The sequence below is a fragment of the Monodon monoceros genome, unplaced genomic scaffold, assembly GCF_005190385.1.
Source record: "Monodon monoceros isolate NGI ecotype Baffin Bay Population unplaced genomic scaffold, NGI_Narwhal_1 Super_Scaffold_21, whole genome shotgun sequence".
NCBI classification, from domain to species: Eukaryota; Metazoa; Chordata; class Mammalia; order Artiodactyla; family Monodontidae; genus Monodon; species Monodon monoceros.
In genome coordinates this window covers 122,699,732-122,725,667 of record NW_021703778.1, presented here as the reverse complement: position 1 = coordinate 122,725,667, position 25,936 = coordinate 122,699,732, and positions in this window count along the sequence as shown.

Sequence of the window (25,936 nt, the reverse complement as noted above, 5' to 3'; positions counted from 1 at the left end):
ACATTAACAAAAGGAAGGATAAAATTAACATTGATCATCTCAATAGATGCAGAAGAAGCACATGACAAAATTCAACATCTATTCATGATAAAAATTCTTATCAAAGTTGGTACAGAGGGAACATATCTCAACATAATAAAGGCTATTTATGACAAACTCACAGCTAACGTCATACTCAAGTGTGAAAAGCTAAAATCTTTTCCTCAAGATCAGGAACAAGAAAAGGATACCCACTCTAGTCACTTCTATTTAACATAGTATTGGAAGTCCTACCAAAGCAAACAGACAAGAAAAATAAATAAAATGCATCCAAGGAAAAAGTAAAACTGTCACTATTTGCAGATCACATCATACTTCTATAGAAAACCCTAAAGTGTCCATCAAAAAGCTATTAGAGCAAAAGAATTCAGTAAATTTGCAGGAGACAAGATTAATATACAGAAATCTGCTGCATTTCTGCACACTAATAATGAACTATCCTTAAGAGAATTCAAGAAAATACCATTTACAGTTCCATCAAAAAGGATAAAATACCTAGAAATAAACTTAACCAATTAGGTGAAAGATCTATACTCTGAAAACTATAACACACTGATGAAGAAAATTGAAAATGATACAAAGAAATGGAAAGATATCTCATATTCCTGGATTGGAAGAATTAATATTCTGGATTGGAAGAATTAATATTGTTAAAATGTCCTATAGATATAATGCAATCCCTACCCAAATACGCATGACATTTTTCACAGAACTAGAATAATCCTAAAAATTATATGGAACCCCAAATTATATGGAACCAATTTCTGAATTACCAAAGAAATCCTGAGAAAAAAGAACAAAGCTAGAGGTGTCATGCTCCCTTACTTCAGACTATACTACAAAGCCATAGGAATCAAAACAGTATGACACAGGAACAAAAACAGACATATAGCTCAATGGAACAGAATAGAGAGCTCAGAAATAAACCCACACACTTATGGTCCATTAATCTACAGCAAAGGCAACAATATATAAAGGGAAAAAGACAGTCTTTTCAATAAGTGGTGCTGGGAAAATTGGAGTGCTACATTAAAAAAATGAAATTAGAACATTTTCTCACACCATATACAAAAATAAACTCAAAATGGATTAAAGAACCTAAATATAAGCTCAGAAAACATAAAATTCTTAGAAGAAAACACAGGCAGTACACTCTCTGACATAAATCTTAGCAATATATTTTTGTGTCTATCGTCTCAGGTAAAGGAAGCAAAGTAAATATAAATAAATGGGATCTAATTAAACTTAAACTTTTGCACAAAAAAGGAAACCATGGACAAAATGAAAAGAGAACATACTTAATGGGAGAGTATATTTACAAATGATATGACCAATAAGGGGTTAATATCTAAAACATATAAACAGCTCATACAACTCAATATGAATAAAACAAACAACCCAATTGTAAAATTAGTAGAAGACCTGAAAAGACATTTTTTCAAAGAAACATATAGATGGCCAACAGACACATGAATATATGCTCAACATTGCTAATCATTGGACAAATACAAATCAAATCCACAATGAGATATCACCTCACACCTGTCAGAATGGCTATCATCAAAAAGTCTACAAATAACAAATATTGCAAGGATGTGGAGAAAATATAACACTAATACACTGTTGGACAGAATTTAAATTGGTGCTGCCACTATAGAAAATAGTATGAAGGATTCTTAAAAACCTAAAAATAGAACTATCATATGCTATAGCAATTCCACTCCTAGGTATAGGTCCAAAGAAAATAAAAACACTAATTTGAAAAGATACATGCACCCCAATGTTCATAGCAGCATTACTTACAATAGCCAATATAGGGAAGCAACCTAAGTGTCCATCAGCAGATGAATAGATAAAAAAGATACAGTATATGTGTATAGATATTATATGCACATATATACTATATGTATTATATATATACACACCATATATTATAAATATATACACACATATATACATATATACACACACATATACACACACACACACACACACTAGAAAGCTTCTGGGGCCCTGGAAATGTTCCGGGGTTTGTTACAGTTCCCAGGTTCTGGATCCTGTAAAAGTTCCCAGAAAGTTATACAGTTCTACTGGGAGTCTGCAATTGATGTCAGTCTTTAGGTGACTCACAAAACCTCAAAGTAAATCCACAGCATAAACCACTGAGGTACTTGGGGAAATAAATTAGGAAAAGAAATTTGGACCGTTTTGAACAATTGCACATCAAAATCTAGGTGGGTACTAGTCAAACTATTAAAAGCCATCAGGGCATCCATCACTATAAAGAAATCTTCTTGTGAAAGGAATTAATAGCTCTATTACTAATGAGAATCTCAGAAACCAAAGCTGCAAAACTGGTAGGTATAGGTCAAGCACTTATAGGTGGTGAGCACTCTAACAGCTTAACTCTAAGACCCTTGTGCTATGATAAGTTGGTCATAAAACAAGTTAAACTGACAGTAGCTCCCTGGCTAATCTCAAGAAAATTTCTTTGCAATGAGGTACACTGTAAAACACCACACAAAATCCCCAACCTAACTTCACATCCCTCTTAGTTATTAATTTAGCTCCAAGAAACCCAAGGAATTGAGTGCACTGACTTCTGGCACACCTGCTTATTTTATGTCTCACAGCTGTTGTTCCGGAAGCGGTAGATACCTACAAAAATGATAAAAATCTTGCTTAGACAATCTAGAATTACCATAGCCTTTATGGGCAATGTAATTAGACAAGATTATTCATTTGAGAAGTGCATTTAAAAGCAAGGGTTCCCACATCAAACAACAGAATGGGATACCTATTTTACCGTTTTTTTTGTTTGTTTTTTTTTTTTTTGCGGTACGCGGGCCTCTCACTGTTGTGGCCTCTCCCGCCGCGGAGCAAGGCTCCGGACGCGCAGGCTCAGCGGCCATGGCTCACGGGCGCAGCCGCTCCGCGGCATGTGGGATCCTCCCAGACCGGGGCACGAACCCGTGTCCCCTGCATCGGCAGGCGGACTATCAACCACTGCGCCACCAGGGAAGCCCAAGGGATACCTGTTTTAATTGTTATGCAGAATACTCCAAAAAATTCCAAGGTTACAAAATAGCTTCCTTGAAAGATTCATTTGCAAAAGGCTAATGAAAAAGTAAAGACACAAGAGGTACCTAAAGTAAGACTGATGTGACTCCTACTACTCCCCTCTATCTTCTTTTACCTGAGAATTCACAGTCTACTAATCTGCTTTCTGAATTGCCTTTTCACCTTAAAGAGACTACAAGACCATAAACAAAAGTTCACCAAATTAGTGACCTTACAACTGCAACCAGGCCAGAAACCTAAAACAACCCCTGGCCCTCCCCCAATGCACCTTCCTATGGGTCCAACATCAAAACATTGGGCCAGAAATTGGTGTCTCATTGGCAATCAACTGAGGCAGTGGAAAAAAATGTCCTTAAACGTGGTGCAAATTCTTCCACACCAATTTGAACGCCTCCACATCTACCCTCAAAGGAGGGCCACCATTTGGGTACCTCCCAGGGTTGGTGACACTCCCAGGGATTTTCTAGTAAACTGCTATGAGCTATTACCTTAAACAGCCCACAGGAAACTAAAATTAAAATTAATAGGAAACCTCACAAAATTCTGGTAGATACTTTAAACCTCACTCGCTCTGGAGCCTGCAGTTTGGGTCCTGAGAAAACTGGCAGAAGCCAGTGAAGGGTAAGAATTCTTACCAGAATCGGCTCTCCTTGATCTTTACAGTGCCCAGTTGAGAAAGCAATTGTTTCACATTGTTCCTTGCTGGTTTTCCATCCTTTTCTCTCCCAGCGACAGCTATTGTCTTCTTGTTTGTCTTCTTTGTGTCCTGAGAACTTGGTTTGGCTTTCGGTTGTTGATTCTTGCACATGGAGGCAGCTCAACTGTCAGGTTGGGGGCCTCCAAATGTGGCCGGACAGAAACGTGGGTTGCAGTCCCTCTGTGGCTAGGGTCTGTCAAATGATGAAACTAAAACAATTTAGAAATGAGGTTTGACATCCTTTATTCAAAGGACAACAATCCTTTTGGTTTGGGCAAATGCAGCGCCTCACAAGCAGTGGAATGCTGTTCCTGTGGGAATGGGGCAAGACTGAGTTTCATAGAAGTTAGAAGAGGCAACAGGGAAACAAGGCATGATTGGCTAGGAGGTCAGGAGTTTCCTTTTAGGCTAGTCTACTTTCTAGGTAAACTAGCTAAAGCTGAGTTAGAGAAGTGTGATGGGTATTAAGCTAGGAGTCCTTGACAGGTGTTTCCCCTAATTGCAGGCTGACAAGTTTAAATGCATGATGTGGGCCTGTCTGCTGGGGTGGCCTCCATTTTGTGGGTCCTGATATACAAAGTAACTCTCTCAGTACTATTGACTGTTTCCAGCTCTCAGGGAAATTGTCTTTCTTTCTTTGGCTAATTTTTGGGAGTAGCTCTGGGTCTTGAGAGGGTAGTATCATCTGTACCCTCTGGGGAGACATCTCTTGTGTCTAAAGGGGTCACTCAGTACTGCCAGGAATACTTACTCTTTGTCCTGGCTGAAACCTGACATGATATCTGAAAGGTTTTTTTGGTTTGGTTGGTTGTTTTGTTGCTGTTGTTGTTGTTTTTAAATTAAGTAGCTCTATGGTAAGAAGTTAACCAAACTGGAAGCTAATATTCAGAGGGTGATAGGAATTTTTTTCAGGGCTTCCCTCCTTAGCTAAGTGAAACTATGTACCCAGAAGGAAAGAAAAATATCCCAAAGAGAACATAGGAATCTTATGATTTCTAGTTGAAGATTTTCTCCCTGATATAAACAGGCAAATTAAAGATAAATATGGTTATCTCAGACCCTTGATAGCATTCAGGTTACAACCCAATTCTTTGATGAATTAAAAACAACTGTCCTACAAATTGAGGACAGCTTGTAAAATTTTTCTTACTAATTAAGCCTTTACAAAAACAGAATAAGCCCACCTATCCTTTTTACCAACCCCCAATCCTCCCCTATTCCTCTCAAAATGCTCATAGGTATTGTAAAAACCCTGAATTTAGGAAACGAAAGTTCTTCTTGAGGAACTTGCATTCGAGGATACAGAGACAAGGGAGAAGCAGTCAAGAAACAATAGAAACAATAATGCAGACTTGGGCAGTGTTCCAAGAACCCTGTGCTCAGCCTAAAGTTGTCATCCTCCACCTGGGTGGGAGCCTTAGTTCTGCACAAGTACTCAAAGATATTGTTTTGTATATTCCTTCTGGAGGAAGGAGGACTCTGCTTAATGCCACTCTATTGTTTGATTGCTTTTCCTTTGTTTCTGCATTCCCTCATTTCCCTGATTAGTAACTGTTTGAATCTGCCCTTTGGAACTCTGGGAAGGTCTAGGAGGCTGAAGCCTTTTTCTTACAAATAACAGGGGACATGGTAAGACATTTGTACTCTACTTGGGAGATCCCCACAGTAACTGAGCAGTAGGTTATGGGCCTACCTGGCACAGACCCCTCCCCTACATCCTTTACTGAGCTCCTCTCTGAAGTACCTAAATAATAGTATCTCATGCACATTTCCTGAGATATTCAGATGCTAAAACCACCACCAGATGGAAGAAATTAACTACGTTATGATCATGTGCACATGGCCCCCAGACCTTCTGGCACCTAAGGATTGATAATGTTAGCCACCCTGTTACCTCAACACCAATCAGTCGGAGAATTGTGCACGAGATCATCACATGCCCTGTGACCTCCCCCTCCCTCACCTGGCCTTTGAAAATGCTTTGCTAAAACCCATCGGGGAGTTTGGGGCTTTTTGAGCACTAACTGCCTAGAACACCGTGTCTGGTGCCTTACAATAAACGTTGCACTTTTCTTCACCACAGCCCAGTATCAGTAGACCGGCTTCACTTCATGGGCTAGTGGACCCAAGTTTGGTTCCGTAACACTATTCGGTTTCAATCCCCTCTTTTCTTTGATTCTCGTTAACCTTGTGGGGAACAAGGGTTAGACAAGAAAGGGAAGAACATTTTGGACAGAGAGGTTAATCATGGTTAAACTTGGCAGGGGAGCTCAGTTTCAGTTATACTGAGATATGTTAAATGATATCTATTGAATATCTAGATCATTTGTAAATAAGATAAAATCCTGAAACATTCATTATTATTTTTTTTATTTATTTATTTTTTTGCAGTACGCGGGCCTCTCACTGTTGTGGCCTCTCCCGTTGCGGAGCACAGGCTCCAGATGCACAGGCTCAGCGGCCATGGCTCACGGGCCCAGCTGCTCCGTGGCATGTGGGATCCTCCTGGACCAGGGCACGAACCCGTGTCCCCTGCATCGGCAGGTGGACTCTCAACAACTGCGCCACCAGGGAAGCCCTCATTATTTTATTAATTTTTTTTTCAGCTACACCATGCGCCATGGAGGATCTTACCACCCCACCAGAGATTGAACCCATGCCCTCTACAGTGGAGGCACACAATCTTAACCACTGGACCACCAGGGAAGTCCCTGAAACATTCACTATTGATCATAGTTTTTAACCACTTTTGCCAAAAAATAAAAAACACACAATGAGGGAATTCCCTGGTGGTCCAGTGGTTAAGACTCTGTGCTTCCACTGCAGGGGCACAGGTTTGATCCCTGGTCAGGGAACTAAGATCCCATAAGCCGTTTGGCACAGCCAGGAAAGAAAACAAAAAACACTTTTGGCTTCATTTTACAGAGGAACTAAAGATATTTGGGCTTATTAATAAATATGTTTTGTGCCATATTGAAAATTTACTATAAGGAAGAATATATACTTCGAGAAACTATAAAATGTATTTATAAATTTGTCAATCCACAGAAAGCTACTGTCAAAGACATTCCACAATTGCTTACTTTTTAGTTTTCACTAGTAGTTAAGAATTTTAAGGGTTAAAATTCTAATCAATTAAAACGACTTAGAAATAATAGGGGTGAAAATAAACAATTGTTTATGAAAAGTAGTTAAGGAAAGTAGAATGTTTTTTGGATAAGGAAAGTTATGGAGGACATGTTTGGTTTTTTAAATAATTTTTTTAAGTCCCACTTAATTAACTGAGATTGATGTCCCATTATGTTCTACCTTGCATTTCTTTCATTTAATATTTTCCCTTAATTGAACTTTCCTACTTATTTTTCTGTGAATTGCCTAGGCATGTACTTCAGTGTTTATCAATTTGTTGTAATATTTATTACTGCTTTGTAGGAGCTCTTGATCAGTCCCCTTAACCAAACAGGGAAATAATTTACAAGAGACTAAAGATGACATATCAATAAATTTTTAATGTTACCACTAATTTAACAATAATCATTATCACACAAAAGTAAATAGAAGTAGTTTCAAGTCCACCTACACTGAGTTGACTCAATCTATCTTTCAAATTTCATTTTAATTGAAGTAATTTTGACATGTACACTAAAAACATTCAATAAATATTTGATGTGTTCCTGTTGATTTAAACTTCCCAGCTTTGAAAAAAATCTGTTAATTATGCCCAATTTGTGACTGACTATCATTAAAGAGGAGTCTTTCACTTTATCCAGGTTTTTCTTTTTGTAATGTATTTTTTTCCCCCATGAAGAAAAATCTCTGGCCAATATTTCCCTGACAACTTCTGTACTGGTAAGCCAACCTTTAAAAGCACTTTCCACTCTCATTAATAATTTACTTTAAAAAAGAATATCTGAAGCACTGTTAACCCATTTTTGATGCAATTTTTTCTTACCACCCATTGAATATATATATAGAAAATAAGGTGCAAAATGTTAAAGTTTGCTCCATGGCTGATTCAATGTGCACAATTACTTTGATACAGACTGCTATTTCCCTCAATTTTGTCTGCTACCCATTTGATTCTATTACATCTGTATATTTTTTCCAAGAGATGCAGTGCTTCATAAAAATACTCACGTATATTTCTCAAAATGTCTTTACTACATATTTTACCATCAAGCACAAATTGGCCATCTCATAAACCTGCATCTCATGCAGGTCTTCATCCACCTGCATGGTAACAAAAATGCATAATCATTCTAGAAACTCAACTGTAAGTATGTATTTTGATGATATTAAAATCTTTCTTGCTGTAACCATTTGATTTTTCACATTGGTTACCTTGTTTACTGAGTCAGTGAAAAGTATATCTAGGTTAGCACTATAAGTCTTCATGGATTTAATTTGTGCTATTGTAACTCACTACAGTGTATATACACATTATTTTTTAAATATTTTATCTATGGTGATGACTAAATATCTTGATATGAAAAATATCCCCTTTAATCATAGCAAAAAAAAGTGCCTTATTTTTGTTGTTATGAATATTTAGTACCATATCACTATGGTACTAATGTATGATTCTCTGGGAGACCAATTATTAATATGGACATCAAAGACAGAAATGGTTACTTCATTGCAGGGGTGTTGAAATGATAAAAGGAGACAACAGAATTTTTAGTAAAGGCATTCTAAAAGATAAGGGAGGAGACTAAATCCATCTATAAAAACATTAAACAATTTTATATTAACTCTTCTTTCAATGTCCAAGATACATGAAAAGAAACAAAAATCTGGTCTGCAAAGAGCTTTTAAATTACTGTCTGATAGTGTAGCGTCAGTTTAGCTTTGAAATGGTCTTTTCCCACACTTATTCCTGAGAATGGAAAGATGAGGATTGATTGCAAAGCCTAATGTCAGAAAGTTGACACCTTCTTTCCTAAAAATATTTAAGAGCTGTAATTTTACCTCTCATCCTTGATCTTCATAGCAACTCAAACTGGCAGCAGCAGGAGTCCCATTCTCAGAAGCCAAACAGTGTTTGGAAATTCCATTTTAAGGGTTCTTTCAAACTAACCAATGGAACAAGAAAAAAAATATTTTGAATATGGAGCTCAAAGCAAAAATACCACACCCAAATGTGAAACGCACAGTGGTGTGTGTATGTGTGTGTGGAGGGCAGGGGTGGGCATGGGAGTGATGTTTTACTTGAATGAATTTCTCATTTGCTAGAGATCATTGACCAAGATGCACACAGTACAACTTTGTTAAATTCTTTGTGTCTCACTCCTATGTAATTAAAATTTCAACAAAAGACTGAGATGCCTCTTATAAAACTCTCCCTAAATCATTCGTCAAATTCTGCAATAGACATTTTAGTAGAACAAAAAAGTTTATTTTAAATAAACTTTATTGCATTTTTGGCCTGTATCTGATTAGCAAAGTAGTGTATTGTAGGTCATTTGAAAACTATAATGAAGTATAAAGAAAAAGTAATTCTAGAGTTACTTGTAGAATTCAATCATTTACAAAATATTAACATGCCATTAATACAGAATAAGATATCAAACAGTAACCTGATATTCCTTCTTAAAGTAAAATGAGAATTGTTTCCATGTTGTTAGGTCTCCAGGAAGCTGTTATTCCAGCATGTTACTCTGTAATGTCTACAAATTTTCCTTTATTATTGGACTTCAAGTTTTTTTCCCCTAATATATGCTATTATAAACAATGTCCCTATAGAAGCTTAAAATAATTTTTAAGGATAAATTGTGCTGTACATATTTTGAACCATGAATAACAATGCTATAGTTTAAATCCTCAATTCACTTTTTTCATTATTTTGCTTAAAATGTTATATTAAAATCTTTAACAGCCACATAGATCAATGGAATAGAATAGAGAGCCCAGAAATGAACCCACACTTGTATGGCCAATTAATCTATGACAGTGGAGGCAAGAATATACAATGGGGAGAAAACAGTCTCTTCAGTAAATGGTGCTGGGAAAACTGAACAGCTACATGCAAAAGAATCAAACTGGACTACTTTCTCACACCATACACAGAAGTAAATTTGAAATGGATTAAAGACTTAAATGTAAGACCTGAAACCATAAAACTCCTAGAAGTAAATATAGGCAGTATGCTCTTCGACATAGGTCTTAGCAATATTATTTTTTACCTGTCTCCTCAGGCAAGGGAAACAAAAGCAAAAATAAACAAATAGGACTACATCAAACTAGAGAGCTTTTGCCCAGAAAAAGAAACTATCAACAAAAGGAGAAGGCTGCCTACTGAATCAGAGAAGATAGTTGCAAAAGATAAATCTGATAAGGGGTTCATATCCAAAATATACAAAGAACTCAAGCAACTCCACATCAAAAAAAAAAAAAAAATCAAAAACAAACAACCCGATTAAAAAAATGGGCAGAGAACCTGAATAGACATTTTTCCAAAGAAACATACAGATGGCCAACAGACACATGAAAAGGTGCTCAACGTTGCTAATCATCAGGGACATGTAAATCAAAACCACAATGAGATGTCACCTCACACCTGTCAGAATGGCTGTTTCAGAAAAGAACAAATAACAAGTGCTGGGAAGAATGTGGAGAAAAGGGAACCCTCATGCACTATTTGTGGTAATGTAAATTGGTGCAGCCACTATGGAAAACAGTATGGAGTGTCCCCCAAAAAATTAAAAATAGAACTATCATACAATCCAGCAATTCCACTCCTGGGTATTTATCTGAAGTAAATAAAAAACACCAAATCAAAAAGATATATCTACCCCATGTTCATTATAGCATTATTTATAATAGCCAAGATATGAAAGCAACATATGTGGCCCATCAGTACATGAATGGATAAAGAAGGTATCATATATATACACACATACACATATACATACATACATACAACAGAATATTACTCAGCCTTAGAAAAGAATGAAATCTTGCCAGTTGCAGTAACATGGATGAATCTAGAGGGGATTATGGTGAAATAAGTCAGAGAAAGACAAATACCATACGATTTCACTTATATACTAAATCTAAAGTACAAAACAAAGAACAAACATTAAAAAAGAGTCATAGATACAGAGAACAAGCAGGTGGGGGCCAGTAGGGAGTGGGATGAGTAGATGAGAGAAATAGGTGAGGGAGATAAAGAAGTATACAAACTTCCAGTTAAAAAATAAATGTGTCACAGGGATGAAATGTACAGTGTGGGGACTATAGTCAATAATAACATAATATCTTTGTATAGTGACAGATGGTAACTAGACTCATCATGGTGATCATTTTATAATATGTAGAAATATCAAATCACTAAGTTGTATACCAGGAACTAACATAGTATTGTACATCAATCATACTTCAAAAACAAACAGAAAAAGGATCAGATTTCTGGTTACCAGCGGCAGGGGTTGGGGGGAGGGGAATTGGATGAAGGTGGTCCAAAAGTACAAACTTCCAGTTATTAGATAAACAGTACTAGGAACGTAATAAACAACATGATAAATATAATCAGAACTGACATATGCTATATATGCAAGTGGTTAATAGAGTAAATTCTGAGTTCTCACCACAAGGAAAAATTTTTTTTTTCTTTTTCATTATTTTGTGTATGTATGAGACGATGAATGTTCACTAAACTTATTGTGGTAATAATTTCATGGTGTATGTAAGTCAAATCATTATGCTGTACACCTTAAACTTATACAGTGCTGTATGTCAATTACACCTTAATAAAAGCTGGAAGGAAAAATGTTATATTAAATCTAAAACTATGATTTATATTTTTATCAGTTATCTATATGTTGCTCCTGGATATTTTTAATGTATTTCAATCTCTTATTATTTGGTGCATAAAAGATCATGAATGTTCTCTTTTCTTTGTAGATTCACCATTAACTATATAAAATAACTCATTTCCCCATTTAATGCTTTTGACTCTCAATTTTTTTTATATGATAACAGTATAAGCATCACTGCTTTCTTTTTGTTTACTTTTTGCCATTATATATTTTATCCTTCCTTTATTGCTAGTCCTTCATTTCATTTGTTTAATGAATATCTCAAAATAGTTTAACCCACTTTTATTACATTAATGGATCTACTTGATGTATGGTCTTCTGATAGTCTATTGTAAACTGCTGTTTCTTCTTTTATCACCTCATCTCTTTGTTTCTCTCTTCCTCTTCTCCTTCCCTGCATCCTCTTCTCTTCATCCTCCTCCTCCTTCTTAGTCTCCTTCTCCTTTTTTACCTCTCTGCTGCTACCTTTTATTTTCTCTTTTCTTAGTTTTTTCCTATATGATTCAAGACATTATTGACCTTTATATTCTCTAGCCCCATAAAAAAATATGCAGTTTTTTTGTCGTCTAGTACATAGAGGTAATGGAGGACCAGGGCACTGGTCTGGACTCAGACTGCTCAACTCAAATTGAAGTCCCATCTCTTACTAGTTCTATGATTTTTGGCACATTATCAATATTTTCTATATTCCAGTTTTCTCATCTCCAAAAGATACTAAAGTCATTACATATCTCTGGATTTCTCTACATATCAAGTGACACACTGCATATAAAATTTTAGAAAAATATCTGGAACTTAGTCATAATGTTAATAAATGTTAGCACTATTTTAATTAACATCATTATTAGTAATAGCATTAAAATAATAAATAATAAGAGTATCATCAAGAGAATATAGACTGAGTTTGGGAAATACTGATACATAATCATGCCTCTTTTCCATCATTTGCTGTTCTGAGTTCGGAGGTTTCCGTGGCCTTCTGCTCTCATGTCTTCTAATTGTATTTTAGCTTTGCTATTTTTTTCACATGTGGTAAGTCAAATAGGGGAATCTTTTCCCCAATAGGTTTAATGTGTCCTGCTACTTGCAGATTTTGCTGAGGTTTTGACACGGAGGTGATATAGTTGCTTCTTTTTTATAAAAATGGTATATATTTTTATTATTTTTATATTATCAATTCAAAAAGCATTATCTTGGGGGCAGGGGAGAAACATTAAATGCTTAGGCTCAGTCTACCAATTTTAGTTATAAATCCAAATAAACTTTATTTCAAAGAGAAGAATAATATAGTCAACAGAAAAAAAAATGTGTCAAATTCATGCTCACAAGAAAATATTGATCATTGTTACTGATTGTGTCTAGAAACAATTTTGATTCCAAATAAAAGTGAGAGAAAAAAGGAATTCTTTTACAGCTGCTTCATTGCTTCCTAAATGAGTGAATAGTGAGCTCTAAAGAGCTCCATTCTGATTTGTTCTCTATATATGATCAAACCAAGTCATGTCACCTGGAGTGGGGAGAAATAGTACTAAGGAAGGTCTGATGGTTTGTTTCTAGCATTCACACTGTCTCAGAAATTATATACATATATATTAGCACTTTCCAATCCACCACAACTATTCATAGATGATGGTGATACATATCTCTCCTCAAGCCAATAAGAGTGCACCAATTTTAAAGTTAACTTGTTTGGAGAATCTAGAATGCTGGCGGAAGATATCTCCATTATTGCAAAAGCAGAGGGTGTTCAGGAAAAACCTATAACCAGAGTCAGGGTGAAATTAGATATTAATAACCATTAGACAATGGTTATGTACCTGGTATGTATCTTACTTTCTTATTTGCTATATAATGGAATGAACTAGTAATCCTCCTATAAAAGAAAAGTGGTACAATTGATTTTTTTTCAGAACAGCTATTTTTTCTACTTTTTAATGCTGTATCTATGTATTTGGAAATATATTGACAATCAAACTATTTCTAAGTATCAATCAGTAGATTCCTCCAGTCCTCAGTAACAAGAATGAGAGATTGGATACATTTTGTTCTCTGCCATTTTTTTTTTCTCTACTCACCTGAAAATTGTAGTCATGTTTTCTGGGATCCATTGTGTTACCAATCAAGCTTAAGTTTGCTTTGACTTCAAAAATACAGAAAAGAGTGACTACTTGCTCGCTAGAATAAATATATCAGTCCTAACACTACCTGAAGAGTTGTATAGTTAAGGACACTAACATTTAAATTAAAGCTAGAAAATTCTAATAAGGACTATTATTGATTCACAAAAGATTATAAGATATTAATAATATATTTGGTTTGTAAAGTACCTTGCTGGGTAAGGACCAAAAAAAGAAATATAAGATTAATGACACAAAAAAGACAAGATATGAAGCTTATTTCATTAGCATATCTTCTTCAGAGTATTTAATTTAAATTCTTTAAATTAGAAATTTCACTTTCTAATTAAAAACGTACATTAACATATCTTTGACACTTTTAGCTGAGTGACACTGGACAATTTACCATTTTTCCTCACCTATAAGAGGATATGTTAAAACGTAATTTTAAAAATAATGGTCTTATTAAGTGAAATAATGTGGATTGTCAGGCATATAGTAAGTGCTCAGTGACTTATTATCATGCATAAAACTATATTTGCTTTCGAAACAAAACAAGATTAGATTTCTTAAAACAGCTCCTATGGTGAATTTGAAACATATTTTAACTCTCAGTAATTTTTTATATGATGTATTTCAGAATAAATTTTTTTTCACTCTATTCACACTAGCTCAATAAATTAGATATAATTATTTACATTGAGCTTAAAATGTCATGGCATATATCATTTTTAAAGAGATAGGTGAGAAGATGTTGGTTGTCATATTTAAGACAAGGTATAGTAATTTAATTGTGAGACATCTTATTTAAATCTTTTACCTTTTATTTTTATTATTTATTTATTTTTTTTGCGGTATGCGGGCCTCTCACTGTTGTGGCCTCTCCCGTTGCGGAGCACAGCCTCCGGACGTGCAGGCCCAGCGGCCATGGCTCACGGGCCCAGCCGCTCCGCGGCATGTGGGATCTTCCCGGCCTGGGGCACGAACCCGTGTCCCCTGCATCGGCAGGCAGACTCTCAACCACTGCGCCATCAGGGAAGCCCTACCTTTTATTTTTAAAGTAACTGTGTTTTACCATACTACTATAAAATGTACATTATTACTTGCTGTACCACGTAGCTAATTTTGTTTACTTTTGGCACCGTATTGCACTTTAATTAAGAACATTTCCAAAGAACCACAAAGCCAAAGTTTAGCTTTTCTAATTAAAAGAAAAAGCATAGTAAGCTGTTTTATTAGTAACATGAATGATACTATTAAGAGAAAATAGTGATTTAGGGAAGTAAACTTAGACTAGGGTGAACTTTAGTGCAGAGTACACAAAAGAAAAACAAAGTGCACACTAACCAATTATTTCATGATTGCCAAATATTTTTACATAGATATGTAATGTAAAGTCTTGCTTTTGTTACATATTCTAAAGCCCCATGTCTCATAATTAGAGATTGTATGCTTTATCAAAAATTATCAGAAAGATAATTTTATGTTTGCATGTCTGTGTGCACATAAAGAGAGAGAAAAGAATTTATATGTAAATATACCTTCTTAGTGGTATAGTAGAGAAATCAATGTAGCATTATTTTTTAAAGCAATGGACAGGAAAAAGCTGACATTGGCAACATAATCAAGTTAGGTAGATAGGTTGTATTACATTTATACAAAAAATTATCACTCAGTCAATAAATACATCCAAAATACATTATTAAAAGGGGGAAAACAAGGTGTGGAATAGTTTGTATTATATATTGCTATTTGTAACAGCCCTATAAAATGTTAGAATCCTTTCAGGATCTGAGTAAGCAGTTTTGAGGATCACTTGGTAAGCTAGGCATGCACTCTCTGCAAGAGTGAGTGTTTCTATTCCAGGTTGCTGCAATTATTACAGTAAAGGCAGATTAAAATAGTTGATTTCTTTTTGGAATGTAGGATATATAAGAAACTATTAATAGTGGGAAGCTGGAAGTAAGATTTTAATGTTTATTGTTAATAATATGTGAATTTTTAAAATATGTTAAAGTATCAACAGACAATTTAGTTTTTAAAATGGAAGATTTTACAAAAATGATATTTATTTTCATCAATTTATATGTTTTAGTTATTCCTAAACAGATTTTTAATATAAACCTGAATGTATCCAGCTTTTAAAAAATGGCTAATATCAATCAAGAATTAAAAGTTTCTCTCTTATCAATTTTCAAATATACAATACAGTATTATTGACTATAGTCACCATTCTGTACATTTTTAATATGTATATGTATATTGAATCATTATGTTGTACACCTGAAACTAATGTTATATGTCAATTATATCTCAATAAAAAATAATTTAAACATTAAATAATTGCTATATTTTTCTGAATTATCTTTTGTTATATAAACACAGATTAATTTTTCCTTCTAAGATTATTTTATCATGAAAAAGGAGAGGAATATGAGGAAAATACGTAATTCTGCAAGTCAATAGGTGAACTTTTCTACAGAAGTCACTATTGCCTAGCATAGAATTATCTCCATTACAGAAAGCATCCATAACCAGATTTAAAGATTGCTTGATTATATTCTGATAGTATTCCAAATTACTCTTTAGGACTAAAATAATCCTGAAATAGATGTGAAAACACAAAAGTATTTATTTCTAACCTGCTGCTGCAGAAATCAGTCTCAGGTTGACATGCTTTGATGTTGTGAAGCCCAACTAATAGACTGACATCAGCCTTTTGTAAGATTTTTGAAAGTAGTTTTCCTTCCTACTGAAAAGAGAGCAAAAAAATATTATTACGGGCTTCCCTGGTGGCGCAGTGGTTGAGAGTCCGCCTGCCGATGCAGGGGACACGGGTTCGTACCCCGGTCCGGGAAGATCCTACATGCTGCGGAGCGGCTGGGCCTGTGAGCCATGGCCGCTGAGCCTGCGCATCCGGAGCCTGTGCTCCGCAACGGGAGAAGCCACAACAGTGAGAGGCCTACGTACCATAAAAAAAAAAAAAAAAAATGATTATTACACATATACATTGTTTAGGACTAAATTGAAACTGCTCTAAATAATGGAAATAATTGTGCCAATCAGAAATTTTTTACAATATTGAACAGAAATTTAGTATGTTTAAATGATTCCTAGAAACTCACTGAAATGCATACAGATGCATGTTTACAGAAACATACATGTTATAAAAACACCATGTTTACAGAAACATTATGAGAACTTAAAGTGAAGAGACTTATTAGGTGAATTTATTTATTCACAGATTGAGCACATGTTGCATGCAAGGTACCAGGTGAAGCTGTGGTCATCCGGTAGGTGCTGTGTGAGGGCAGATGAGCTGGAAGCCATTGCCAACTAGCTGAGAAGATTGTTTATTATCGAATTCTTACACTGAATACATAAACTATGAGTGTGTACATAGGAAATGTGGAAATAAGTATCAGGGAGCAAAGTCTCAAAAATATAATATCGTAAAGTCAGAAGTCCATCTCCACACTCACAGAGTTGGATTTTGCCCATTGTCAATAACTGTGAAGGGTCTGAAATTTTACCCTGCTTGCATGCTACAAGTTGGCCTGCCATGATCTCATGGATATCGGCAGGTGTCACAATATTCTTGCATCAGAAATAAAGGACTTTATTACTCATGGCACAGCAAGCGATTTGAGCATCATGTGCATTTGGTTCTCCTTGCCCCCAAATCCCATGAAGGTGATATAGAGGCAGGCTCGGGTGGATGCTGCACATACAGTGGATTTGCATTAGAGCTGAGGAACCCTGAATTTAGGAAGCCCCAATATTTTAAAAGGAGCTGCTAACAAATCTGCTCAGCCTTTGCCTCAGAGGAAGACATTATCTTTATTATCAGCAAATAATCTTGAACTCTTCCCCAGAGGAAGCACTATCTCTGTCTTCCAATGCTGTGTGCTATACAAACATCTATGAAACGATGGTGCAGAACAAAAGGTCTTAATGCCTCTGGAAGATGTGCAGAAGTGTGAGGGACCCTTGGAGAATTACCTCCCAACACATATTTCCTGGATAATCTGACAATAAGAGGAATACTCATCATTTGAAAGAAGTTTTAAATTATTTCATAATTATAATATGATTCCACCTAAACTTTTATAATATTAGATTTGTCTGAGATTTAATGACTTATATAATTCTCAATTATCTATACATAAAGGACTTGGCTGGATTTGCTTTTGACTTCAGTAAATATAATTTCTCAAGCATCTGTTGAATTTATGATCTACTAAACAGAATAATATCGGCCTCTACTCAATAAGGATCCAATTCTCAGATTGATTCTAATAAGTTTATTTAGAGATTGGATTTATTTTTTTAAAGACACATGTAACCTGTGTAAGTCTTGGACAGCCTTTTGCTTCAATTACACTATGGAATTATAATAAATAATAATCTGACAATAGATTATTATTGAAACCAATTCAATATTTATTCTGTCAAGGAGAACATCAGAAAGTAGAAATATATTATAAAATACATAAAATTATTTAAGAACTTTTATCTTTTAATCTCTGCCACTTCCCAGGTAATAGTGTATTTAAGTGTGTGAATACCCAGGCTACAAATGTCTACCTTTAAATATATTTGTAATTTTGCTCATGTTACAGATGTGAGGTTATAAGGTTTTACAATATTTCAAAAAAAGAAGGAAATCACCTAATAAATACTAGATTAAAAAATGTTAGAAAGAGTTTGATATTTCTTACTTCCTCTTTTTCTCTCCAGGAAAATCAAAATGATAACACATAAAAATTAATAACAAGTATTTGGATTTTTATAGATCTTATATCCCTCCCTTTCTTTTTCCATTCCTTATTTTTCCATGATAATTGCTCAGATTTACATAAATTAGTTGTCAAAATATTCTTTTTTCCACCTAATTAAACTTCATACTTTCCCAGGAAAATTGACAGAACATAGCACTATGGCTTAAAAAGAAGTTTATGGCAGACAAGATAAAAATAAGTCTGGAATTGAAGTAGTTGCTTTTGGATAAAGGTAATCAGATGAGGCCTGGTGGTCAATAAATTAAATTCCAATTGCATATTCCAGAGAATAAGCAAGGAGAGGTATATATTACTCTATTAGTAGTATCCTCTGGTTGAATTTAGATGAACAACCAACTGTTTTACTTAAAAATATTATATAAGGACAATACTTAAAATATTGTTTTCCTTTTTACATATTAAGAAAAGCGTGCTTTGTTCCTTTCTGAATCTTATGCAGGATATTAGTGATGGCAGTCATGTTGTGCAAAAGAATGAGGCTATAGTAAACTGAGTGTACTCACAGACTTTGTTCCTGAGATAAACTGTCATCATATGTACTTCACTTTTTCTATGGTCTTTTGGTGTCTAACAATTTTTACACCCTTCAACTCCTTTCCTTCTCTTTCTTCAGTTTTGGAAATTGCCTGTTGGGCTCTCTGGGTTCTCACTGATGCCTGCTGTAATTTCTGGACTTCATCTAAACATTTAAAAATGGCTCAACAACTTGCTTGAATTTTAAAAACTGCCCCAGGAATGCCCAAATCCTCGAGATTTCTTTAAAAGAAACAGAAGAGCCTCCAAGGTCTGCTATGTGGCTGTGAGAGATTGATACCATTCAAGACCATGTAGCCACAGAAAGCGATGACCTTAAAGTTTAAACTGCTCCTTATCTGTAAGAAGAAGTGAAATGGAATGAAATGAAATGAAATGAATACAGGCTTTGGAGGGGAGGATGGTTTACTATTAAAATAAGTGTGTTAGGATTATCAGGCGTTTTAAGCAATGAGTGTGCAAATTTTAAGTTATCTTTGAAAAGTAGCAGAGAGAAGTCATAGATAATAACTCAAAAGGAAAAGGACTGCAATTTTTATAGTTAAGAGGAAGGCTCTTTATTTTCTTTGGTAGAAGTTTAATGTTTATAAGGTTATTGGAGAAGTAGGTTTAAAATGTAGTGCATTCCGGTAGAAGAAGGCAGCAAAGGCAGACAGTATAGATTAACTTTCAAGGTGAAAGTAGTCATATTTTGTATCTCAGCCTTCATATCTGAATGAAAGAGCCATTGACACTCACAGATATCAATGCAAATTATTTTTATTTATTTATTATTATAATCCCGAACAAGTCTTTTAGAGGTTAGCAGCATGGCTCATCAGAGTTTTCCTAGAAGCACTTCAATCTGATTTTGGGGGAGCTACATACAGGCTTTCTCTACTCTAATTTATTGCATTCAAATCCACTCTATCTAACGCAATATTCATTTTTTTTTTTTTCCGGTATGTGGGCCTCTCACTGTTGTGGCATCTCCCGTTGCAGAGCACAGGCTCCGGACGCACAGGCTCAGCGGCCATGGCCCATGGACCCAGCCGCTCCGCGGCATGTGGGATCCTCCTGGACCGGGGCACGAACCCGTGTTCACTGCATTGGCAGGTGGACTCTCAACCACTGCACCACCAGGGAAGTCCCAATATTCATTTTTAACTTTTCAAGGTGCTTATTCATCTTCCCATATTTGAGTAGCTCAATGTGAGGTTTATAGTTCTCTCTCTGAATTGTAATACAATAAAATGGAAATAAATATATATTGGAAAAGAAAAAGTAAAGCTGTCACTGTTTGCAGATGACATGATACTATACATAAAGAATCCTAAAGACTATACCAGAAAACTACTAGAGCTAATTAATGAATTTGGTAAAGTAGCAGGATACAAAATTACTACACAGAAATCTCTTACATTCCTATACACTAATGATGAAAAATCTAAAAGAGAAATTAAGGAAACACTGCCATTTAGCATTGCAACAAAAAGAATAAAATACCTAGGAATACACCTACCTAAGGAGACAAAAGACCTGTATGCAGAAAACTATAAGACACTGATGAAAGAAATTGAAGATGATACAAACAGATGGAGAGATAGACCATGTTTTTGGATTGGAAGAATCAACATTGTGAAAATAACTATACTACCCAAAGCAATCTACAGATTCAATGCAAATCCCTATAAAACTACCAATGGCATTTTTCATAGAACTAAAATAAAAAATTTCACAATTTGTATGGAAACACAAAAGACCCCAAATAGCCAAAGCATCTTGAGAAAGAAAACTAGAGCTGGAGGAATCAGGCTCCCAGACTTCAGACTATACTACAAAGCTACAGTCATCAACACAGTATGATACTGGCACAAAAACAGAATTATAGATCAATGGAACAGGATAGAAAGGCCTCAGCTAAACCCACGCACATATGGTCACCTTATTTTTGATAAAGGTGGCAAGAATATACAGTGGAATAAAGACAGCCTCTTCAATAAGTGGTGTTGGGAAAACTGGACAGCTACATGTAAAACATGAAATTAGAATACTCCCTAACACCATACACAAAAATAAACTCAAAATGGATTAAACACCTAAATGTAAGGCCTGATTCTATAAAAGTCTTAGAGGAAAACATAGGCAGAATGCCCTATGACATAAATCACAGCAAGATCATTTTGACCCACCTCCTAGAGAAATGGAAATAAAAACAAATATAAACAAATGGGACCTAATGAAACTTCAAAGCTTTTGCACAGCAAAGGAAGCTATAAACAAGATGAAAAGACAAATCTGAGAATGGGAGAAAATATTTGCAAATGAAGCAACTGACAGAGGATTAACCTCCAAAATTTACAAGCAGCTCATGCAGCTCAATATCAAAAAAACAAACAACCCAATCCAAAAATGGGCAGAAGACCTAATAGACATTTCTCCAAAGAAGATATGCAGACTGCCAACAAACATATGAAAGAATGCTCAACATCACTAATCATTAGAGAAATGCAAATCAAAACTCCAATGAGGTATCACCTCACATGAGTCAGAATGGCCATCATCAAAAAATCTACAATCAATAAATGCTCTAGAGGGTGTGGAGAAAAGGGAACTGTCTTGCACTGTTCGTGGGAATGTCAATTGACACAGCCACTACGGAGAACAGTATGGAGGTTCCTTAAAAAACTAAAAATAGAACTACCATACAACCCAGCAATCCCACTACTGGGCATATACCCTGAGAAAACTAATTCAAAAAGAGTCATGTACCACAATGTTCATTGCAGCACTATTTACAATAGCCAGGACATGGAAGCAACCTAAGTGTCCATGGACAGATGAATGGGTAATCTGAATGGGTATATACAATGGAATATTACTGACCCATAAAAAGAAACGAAATTGAGTTATTTGTACTGAGGTGGATGGACCTAGAATCTGTCATGCAGAGTGAAGTTAAGTCAGAAAGAGAAAAACAAATACTGTATGCTAACACATTCCATATATATGGAATCTAAAAAGAAAAAAGTTATCTTTGGTGAACTTTATGTACAATGCCAATATATCATTTCCCTCAAAGATACTGATTGGTGCAGAATAGGCTGGGTCAGATGACCCATGGAGATACTGGGCCATACCTAACAGCAGTTCTTAGCTTAAATACATATTTATGACCTTGTTAGTGTTACTATCTATATTACTTGTTTTATGACTCTTTTATAAGAATGCTGTTTTTGCATTACTAAATGTGTGACTGAGCCTCCAATAAAAATAATGATGACCAGGTAACTTGAAACAATTGACCAAATATATAGTTCTATAAGATAAATGATTGTAATAGCATAACAACTCCAGGTATGAGAAGAAGTGACAAAAGGGAAGCATTTCCTAGACCATAACAGACTTGTAAGACAGGCAATCCAGAGGCTTTTGGTTACTGTTAACAGGGCCTAGTCCAACAATAGCACGTTAGTGACCTATTCACTAAATCTTTGCCTGACCTGGAAACGAACATTCTTAGAACCTTGGGACAAATTGGTCACAAATTGGTCACAAAATGCCTCACAAACCTTGATCAAAAATAAAACCAAAAGGGAGGACATTGTAAAATAAAAAATGCCACCTACCATTCAGTTCTATAAGAATCAAGTCAATAGCCACTGCAGTTGCTGACCTACAAAACAGCTTGAAAGAAAAACGGAGCAAAGATCAGGATGAGGTACTCTGGGCTCTGGGAAAACTGGCAGAACTGCCCCTCAGATAGTTAGATATTTTCAGTAGAAAATTTTATGAACCCAGTTTCTTGCATCTTCCCGTACTTAGGAAAGCACTAAAACCATTAACTAATATATCTCTTCCTCATGAAAGCAGTAACCTTCTACCAAGATAGGTCTTTGATTGCACACATCCCTTCTCCAAAATCACATATGTAAGGACCTTCCCCCTTACCTTTCAGAACAGTTCTCAGAGCTCTCTAAGAGACTGTCTCCTGGGTTATAATCCTCAGGTTGCCCTGAATAAAAGTTTTCCATTTCCTTCTTAGATTGATTATTAATTTTTTCATCAGTAGTAAAGGGAAAAAAAAAGATCTTGGTTCTCTCCCCAACCTTATTCTTTCTCATGATTTTAAATTCCTTAATTGCCCATTCTTTTGACAGCTTTCCTAAGATTAATGCCTAGTATTTTTTAAATAAATATTTGTGGATTGAGGGATTCCTTGTTGTTTGGTAGAATAAATAAGTTCCATTTTTGGCTATAATATCTCTCAACTACAAATACATAAATCTTTGTAATTTAACTTTTCTACGTCTTCATCTATAGCCATACTAAATCTCTCTGTATCTTTGTGCCATATTAGGACTTATCAAATCAGCATCTTTCTCCCCTACACTGCATAGGAGAAATCTTGGAAATGTACTTCCCAGAATCTCTTGTCATCAGGATTCTGGGTTAGATTCAATGAAAAGCATTCACTTAAGATTTGGAAGACTAAAGAGAAGGGGAAAAAATTAACCTCCTTTGGCAGCGATAGGCAGACACAAAAGATTCATATAAACTTCCAATCACATATGTGAGTGAATCATTCACCTTGGTGTTACAGAAAGGGGAGCTCATTAGAACCAGCCTTGTATAATTTCTGTAGCCTCCTAATCTCTGCAATGACATATTTCCCTGACCCTTGCTCTCCAAGCCCTTCTGATAGTTCTCTAAGCACACCTGATTTTCTGTGTTATAATCCTTTTCTGTTAGAATACTTAAGGTATTTGGAAATAGAATTGTTTTCTCTAACACTTTGAATATGACTAAACCCTAACTGATAAGAATTTATGTCCACATCACTAACTGTTTTATCTCTCTATGTCCATCTGTAACTGTATCTATACATAGTCATCTGTTGATGAAAAGGAGTTATTCAGAAATGTAAAAATGAATGCTAGAATTGCTGTTGAACAATGATTTCCATGAAACCGAAGAGCTCACTTCATATATGACTAAAGGTTTTTCTAAAATGTCTATCTTGGCAAACTATTATAGTTCACAGTGGCATGCAAAGAGGTGTTTAAAGATACATTTTAAATAATGTCTAGAATGTTAAATTAAAAATAAAGTATTAACTTTATTTTATATCCTTTTGATTTATCTGTAACCAAAGAAAGAAACAGAATTATTGGTAAAAGCAATATTTCAATATTCATGTTTCTTTCTTAGAAATCATATGGAAAATTTTAAATTTATCATTACCCTTACATTTTTAAATTACAAAATCCTATAACTGTACTCACTGCTTATGAAGCTAATATCTATGGCTATCATTTAAAACACTATATTGGTAGTTAAGTCTATTCCCCAGGACTTTTGATTGGAATATAATGTAGTCCTTGAGAAATGACAATTCATTGACTAAAGCAATAATTTATTAGAATAAAAATCACAAATCTCTAAAATCTCCAACAGATTAATTAGTATTCAAAGTATGGGGTTAATATCAAATCTGCAAAAAATATAAAATAATTTTAAAACTCTTGAAAGGGATAATTGTATTCACTTTATTATTAATGGTTTATGTAATTCCAGACAACTAATATTTACAATCTCCCAGACCAGACTATGTGCCTAAAGGCTAAATTACCTTATTCTTGGGTTCTATAGGAAACTGGCTGGCCCTTTGTACTCCTTTTTATTCATATCTATGCTTTCACCTGATTTATAATTCTTGAAATGAACCTTTGTTCTCCCATAGCAAAACTCATTGCCACAATCTCTTAAAGGGCTTTACTACATTCTGAGTATCTCTGTAGGACACAAATATGATCATGCCATTTCCCTGCTTGAACTATTCAAAATCTTACCCTTTCACCTCAGAAAATATTCAAAACCTTAACATGACTTATAGACCCTTTCCTGTTCAGGTCCCCTCTTAGCCACCAAGCCATGTATCATGATAGCTGTCTCTTCATTCTCTCTGTTCTACAGTGAATTACTTATAATTTCCTGAATATGTGAGGTTATCTCCAGAACAACTCCAGAATATCACTGAGTAGAGTGAAGGTAGAGGGAATTGGAGCTGAGGTTGGTGCACCTCTCGAAGATATTAAGGAGGCTGTCGGCACTCACACCCCCTCTATGCGGCAGCCAACTCCAATTCCAATTCCTTGGGAGAAATAGAATAGTTTCTCAGAGAAGTGATGTTAAAAGGCTGCATCTACAGAAATGATCATTGACCACCGAGAGAAAGCATAGCTTTTCCCTCAACAAAAAATACACCTGACAAATTATTTCTTATTCTTCAGGCCACAACATATATGTCACTTCCGGAAAACCTTCAAGACTGGAGTGGATGCTCTTGCTTTTGCTTTTTCATGATACCTTGTATCTTTGCCCATTTGATAATACTTATCACACTGTGTTATAATGAATTTTTCAAAATTTTTCAAAATTCATTTTTCAATGAATTTTCAAAACTTTTCAAAATTCATTTTTACTACCAAAATAATATGGGAATATTTTTGATCCAATACATTGAAATAATGTCTTTACTTCAGTAACATTTTTATCATTTAACGTAATCTAGATAACACTGCTAACAGGGCATTTATATATATATATATACATATATATATATATATATATATATATGGGTGTAAAGTTTTAGTTACTTGTCAACTCAATTTGTTTTTATGTAGTTTTAAGTATGTGGTTTCTCAATAATAATCTTTTGAGAAACAGTTTTCTTCTATAAAAGTTTAAAGACTAATGAATAAAGTATAGGATTATATTTCACTACATACCTGATGTCCTAGTAAAGAACTAATAAGTGTCATAGTCATTCAGAGTACAGATAGGATTTAAGAAATGTGTTATAGTAAC